Genomic DNA, 6,000 nt, shown 5'->3' with positions numbered 1-6,000 from the left:
TTTGGTTAGGTTGTGATCGGCGGATGCAATATTATTTGGTATGGATTGGGAGAAGCATACGGGAAAGTGAGCCCTATCCATGGGTGCCAGGACTGGGGGAAGTAGGGGCTCTATAGTGAAGATGTGAGGTTCCTGTTGTCTTAGGCTTCAAAAAGACAATCAATAGTTAATATTATCATCACATTATTTGTTAATTGGGTTAACTTTGAAAAGTCCCTTTGTTATGGTTTGCTGTACAGTACCCAGTATCTTGTATATAGCTGTGCTATTGGAAGCTTCTAGTCTACTTGGTCTAGGCTTTTGAGAGAGTCCGCATATCAAATACGTTGCCTATCTATTAAAAAGATTCAGTTTGTCTTTTGAGATGTGGTTCTCCTTCTTCCTCTCCCCTATTTCTCTCATTAATAAATAAATCTTTACAAACAAAAGTAAAACCTGAATGGGGTTGAAAGAGAATGTGGAAGCCCAAAATAGACATGTTTTTGAGTTATTTGCAGTAAACCTTGTAGCATTTTAGGGAAAGTGGGTTGCATAACAGTAAGCATTACAATAACTGTCACTAGTCACTTTGATTTAGATATCTTAGTTTTCCCTACTCTTGTCCTTTCCACTTTCCCTACCCTTGTTTTAGCCTGCAGTAGTGTAAGTGACAGTGCAAATGATATATTAATCCCTTGCCTGCGATGGTCTCAGATTGCAGAGGAGCATCAGTAGGTAAACTTGAAGCTAGGAATTCACATTTCCCAACCATTACTTCTTAGCAAACCCCTTCTGGCACAGACACAGAGAGCCTAAACATTCAAGTTACTTCTTATTCTCAATGGAATATATTTTCTATATGTCCTGAGATATTTTTACTTGGTCAAGAATAATGAAATAACATTTTTAATATAAAGTAACCTTTAAAAAGTCTTTTTTTTTGTTTGGTAAGAGAGAAAGAAATAGAGATGGAAAGGGGAGATAGAGTGGAAAAAGAAAGTGAGACACATTAAGATGGTGTTTCACTGCTTGTGAAGCTTCTGCCTGCAAGTGGGGATGAAGGGCTTGAACATTGGTCCTCTCACACTATACATGTGCACTCACAAAATGACCTTTAAAAAAAGATGAATATATCGATGTATTTTAGTACAACAGTTTTATACTACATAATTCTACTATTGCCAACAGATGTTTTCTCCTTTTAACTTTAAAATGAAAAAAATGGGGTCCGGGAGGTGATGTAACCAGTGGAGTGAACATGTTACAATTCACAAGGACTAAGGTTCAATCCCAAGATACAACCAGCTGAGGAGAAGCTTCACAAGTGGTGAGGCAATGCTGCAGGTGTCTCTCTGTGTCTCCCCCTCTACATCTTCTGTTCCCTCTCAACTTCTATCCAGGAAATAATTAATGAATAAAATATACAGGGGGCCAGCAGTGGTGCATCTGTTTAAGCACAGAAATTTCAGTGCATAAGGAATAATGTTCAAGTCCCTGGTCCCCAGCTTCAGGGGGTAGGGGAAGCTTCACAAGTGGTAAAGCAAGGCTGCAGGTGTTTCTCTGTCTCTCTCTTTTCTAACTCCTCCTCTCCTCCCAATTCCTCTGTCTCAGTCCAATAATAAATAAATATATTAATATATATAAAAGAAAATTGACTTTAAAAATTTTAAAAAATGAAATAGAAAAAGTGGGATAAAGAGCATGTGAGAAACATCACAGTACCTGCCATCATGCCTGGTGCTCCCATGTTGTGTTAGGGCTCAACACCAAGTCTGCAAGCATGGTGATGTGATGTGCACTCTACTGGGGAAGCAAGCTCTGGACCCCTTCGTTTATTTATTTTTATGGATAGAGCACTACTCAGAACTTCTGTATGCTGGGGATCAAACTTGGGGCCTCCTGCACGTGTAGTATGCAGTTTACCACTAACCTATCTCTCAGTTAAATGCTTAAAATTTTGAGATAGAGACCTAAGCACAGATCTACTATCCACTGAACTTGGCTTGCTGTATCTGTGTTGCTGTTCAGTGGGGCCAGGAATCAAGCCCAGGGACTCCCATATGTAAGGCATGTGCAGAGTGACTCTTCGAACAGTTGTTAAGTGATTCTACTAAATAAATCTTATCTGCAGTGTCCTGAGAGGTGGTACAGTGAATAAGACATTGGACTCTAAAGCATGAAGTTCTCAGTTTAATCTCTGGCATTGCATAGGTCACAGTGATACTCTAGTTCTTCCCTCACACCTTTCTCTATAATCTTCTGGTAAAGCCTACCTTGAAGCACATGCAGAGCAATTTCTTTGTTTTTTATCTGGGAGCGTTCTTGCTGGCATTCAACTACAAGCCCTGGAAAATTACCAAGACCAAAGACAGATGGGACTTCCCACAAGGCAAACTTAAACAGAAGCAAGATGTTTAAGACAAGGAAACATGAATCAGGAAATTACTACAAAAGATTAAGAACATTTTAGATTTAACAGGCTTTAGAAATGATACCTAAGGGAGCCAGAAGGTAGCACAGTGGGCTAAGCCCACATGGCACAAAGAACAAGGACCGTTTAGGATCCTGGTTCAAGCCCCCTGCTCTCCACCTGTAGAGGAGTCGCTTCACAGGTAGTAAAGCAGGTCTGCAGGTGTCTCTCTGTCTCTATTCCTCTCTATCTCCCCCTTCTCTCTCAATTTCTCTCTGTCACTATCCAATAACAAACAAAAAAAAGATACATAGATTGCTTTATGGAAAACTGGGAATTGTTATGCAAGTACATACATAACATAACTTTTTTATTCATAAAAGAGAATGAGAGCATCATTATGGTACATGCAATGCCAGGAATCAAACTCAGGACCAGAAGGCGGCTCAGGGGGTAAAGCACATGCTTTACGTAGCATGTGGCTGGGGGTCTGATCCTGGACACCGCAAGTGAACACCACAGGCAGGCAATGGGAGGGACTCCGTGCATAGAGGAGCAGTGCTTTGCATGTCTCCCTCTCTTAAAGGATACAGAATGGAGACTGGCGGGGAGGCTTCTCAGCTGTCCCATGCAGGTGCAAGGTTCTGGGTGGGATTGATCCCCAGGCACAATATTTGAGAAAAATTTTTAAAAGTCTTTGTATTACTTAAAAGATGTACAGTTAATAGGACAATATTACCATGGTTTTTTTCAAAAAAGCCAATCTGCAGCCCTGGAGGCTGGCACAATGGTTGGAGCTTTGGACTCAAGCATGAGGTCCTGAATTCTACCACCAGCATCACATGTTACAGACTGATGCTACAGTGTTTTCTCTCTCTCTCTATCTCTCTCTCTTTCTTCTCCCTTTCTCCCTCACTAATAAATCTTTTAAAAGAGCTCCAGCATATGTAGAAAAAGGGTTCAGACAGACCTAGGATCCAACACATGCAAATCCTGACCTCTTACCACTGAACCACCTCCCAGCTTGCATTAACTGGTTCTTTAAAAGATTTTAATTATTTATATGTGTACATATATTTTATAAACTTTTTTTTGAAAAAATATGGTACACTTCATGAATTTGTGTGTAATCCTTGAGCAGGGGCCATGCTAATCTTCTCTGTATCATGCCAATTTCAGTATATGTACTACCAAAGCTAGGACTATATTATAATCTTATTTAAAAAGTGTTAAGAGATGGAGACAGTTGGAGTCGGGTGGTGGCACAGCGGGTTAAGCGCACATGGCGCAAAGCTCAAGGACCGGAGGAAAGGTCGCGGTTTGTGGTTCGAGCTCCTGGCTCCCCACCTGCCGGGGACTCCCTTTACAGGTGGTGAAGCAGGTCTGCAGGTGTCTATCTTTCTCTCCCCCTCTCTGTCTTCCCCTCCTCTCTCCATTTCTCTCTGTCCTATCCAACAACAACGACATTAATAACCACAACAATGTTAAGCAACCAGGGAAACCAAAAGGAAAAATAAATAAAAATTAAAAAAGAGTGGAAAAGAATAGAAAAGAAAAAAAAGAAAGGGAGACAATGAGACCTTGGTGACAACAACAACAAAAAAATAAAATAACCTATTTATACTCTAGAATTGCAAAATGGCTAGGGCAGTGGATCTGTAGGCATTAAGTCCTGAATTCAATCCCCAGCATTGCATGTGCCATAGTCATGCTCTGCTTCTCTTTTTGGTATTAATAAGTAACATTTTTTCCTTTTTTTTTTTAAACCACAGTTCCTGTCCGGTTCCTACCCAGCTCCAAGATTGGCTCCTGCCTGGCTCTGCCCAGCTCCTATTGCAGCTCCCACCTGCCAGTGCCCTGGCCGCCCTGTTGTGCGCAGGCGGACTGCAGTCCCCCCAGGACTATCCTTGCAGACACAAGAGCCCCAGGCGCCCCCCCCACCCCCCAATGGCACAAGGAGCCCAGCCAGGCCCAGGCCTCCTGAAAGGGGTAGGGGGTGGGGGGGCGCTGGGAGTGGCCTCCCCGGACCAGCAGTTTGCAAAGTGCCAGACCCTCATCCCAGACCCAACCCGCAGCCTGGCAAATGGCTCAACAGGGGTTCCAGCCAGCCAGCATGGGGCACAGCTCTGAAATGCATGTCTCTTCATGAGAGACAGAGGCAGAGAAAACACTCCAGTTCTAGAAGTGTGAGGAGACCCCCCAACCTGGACCCACACCCCGCGCCCAGGCCTTCACCTTAGTCTGGGGGCCCGGCTCGCCATGTTGCCCCAGGCCAAACTCCAGGTTCAGGATTCCAAACAGCAGTCCCCCGAGGACCTCGTCATGGGCCACACCGAGGAAGGACAGCGGGCGCACATTTCGATGGGCGGGCGCTCGGAAAGTTCTCTGGGCCTGGCCACTCCCTAAGCCAAGGCAGGCTGGTGGGTTCCACCGGGGTCCCCTCCTGCCTGGGCGGTTGGGGTGGGCGGGAGGCGCACTGCCCGGCCTCGAGCTGCCCGGGCGGGTCCTCACCCTCAGGGCGCTCGGAGCCGCAGGCATGGACATGCTGGGCGAGGCCCTGGGACCCCAGGACCCCTCTCCTGGCTGGAAGGAAAGGGAAGGCCGGCTGCCCAGACTCTCCGACGGGGTCCCTGTGCTTGCGCTCCTGGAAGCCGAAAACAGCGGGATCTGGGGCGCTCAGCCACCCTTCCAGGGTGTCCCTGCCCGGGGTGTGGGGTCTGGGGTCTCGCGCACACCTCCCCCGGGTGCGCCCCTGCCGGGGGTGCGCATGGCCCTTATCCAGGGACTGCCCCACTCAAGGCCGCTGGATCCTGGGGGTTGGGGGGGGGGCGCAGCCACCTCTTCGGGGTGTGCCTGGCCCGGGGTAAGGGGTCCAGCGGCGCTGGCGCCTCTGTGGCTGTACCCCGACTTCGCCCCTCTCCCCACCCAGCACCTTCCTGGGCGGGTGCGACACCCGAGCCTTCCAGGACGGGTGGCACCGGGGGCCACTTACTTGGAATTGGAGGAATGGCAGTAGATGGGCCGAGCACGATGGACATGGCCACTGCTGTCCAGCACAGCACAGTCATGACTCCCCAGCAGTACTTCCATGCCGGGAGCCTCCGCACAGTCGTGGCCTGGCGCTCAAGTCTCAGACCGGGCCCCAGCGCTGGGGCCTATGGGTGCGACGCAACTCAACGCAATGCGGCGTGGGGGTGACGTGACGCGACGCGACGCTAAGCAGTGCAGCGTGGGGGCGACGGGGCCTCAGGACGAGGGCCGCAGGGCTCCATGGCACTGAGCTGGACGCAGCTGGGACAAAGAGAAGAAGAGAAGGGAAGACAGGGGGAGAGAAAGATAGACACACCTGCAGACCTGCTTCACCTACTGTGAGGCCAGGCCCCTGCAGGTGGGGAGCTGGGGGCTCGAACCAGGATCCTTAGGCTGTGCGACCTGCGATAAACCTGCTGCGCTACCTCCGAACTCCCTTTTTTTAAATGTTTTATTTATAAAAAGGAAACATTGAGTAAACCATAGGATAAGAGGGGTACAACTTCCAACAACGACAACAACAATAATAACTACAACAATAAATCAACAAGGGCAACAAAAGGGAATAAATAAATAAATTT

The 6,000-nt window shown here is 47.6% G+C and overlaps 1 non-coding gene across 1 annotated transcript; it reads right to left on the bottom strand.

The window, feature by feature from the left end:
* Window positions 1-3,485: 3,485 nt before the first annotated feature.
* Window positions 3,486-3,592, bottom strand: LOC132536128 (U6 spliceosomal RNA). Its single transcript, XR_009547799.1, has one exon. It is a non-coding gene; the product is annotated as a U6 spliceosomal RNA (small nuclear RNA).
* Between the last annotated feature and the right edge of the window lie 2,408 nt (window positions 3,593-6,000).

Source organism: Erinaceus europaeus (genome assembly GCF_950295315.1).
Source record: "Erinaceus europaeus chromosome 6 unlocalized genomic scaffold, mEriEur2.1 SUPER_6_unloc_12, whole genome shotgun sequence".
Classification (NCBI taxonomy): domain Eukaryota; kingdom Metazoa; phylum Chordata; class Mammalia; order Eulipotyphla; family Erinaceidae; genus Erinaceus; species Erinaceus europaeus.
This window is presented reverse-complemented; position numbering and strand designations above follow the sequence as displayed.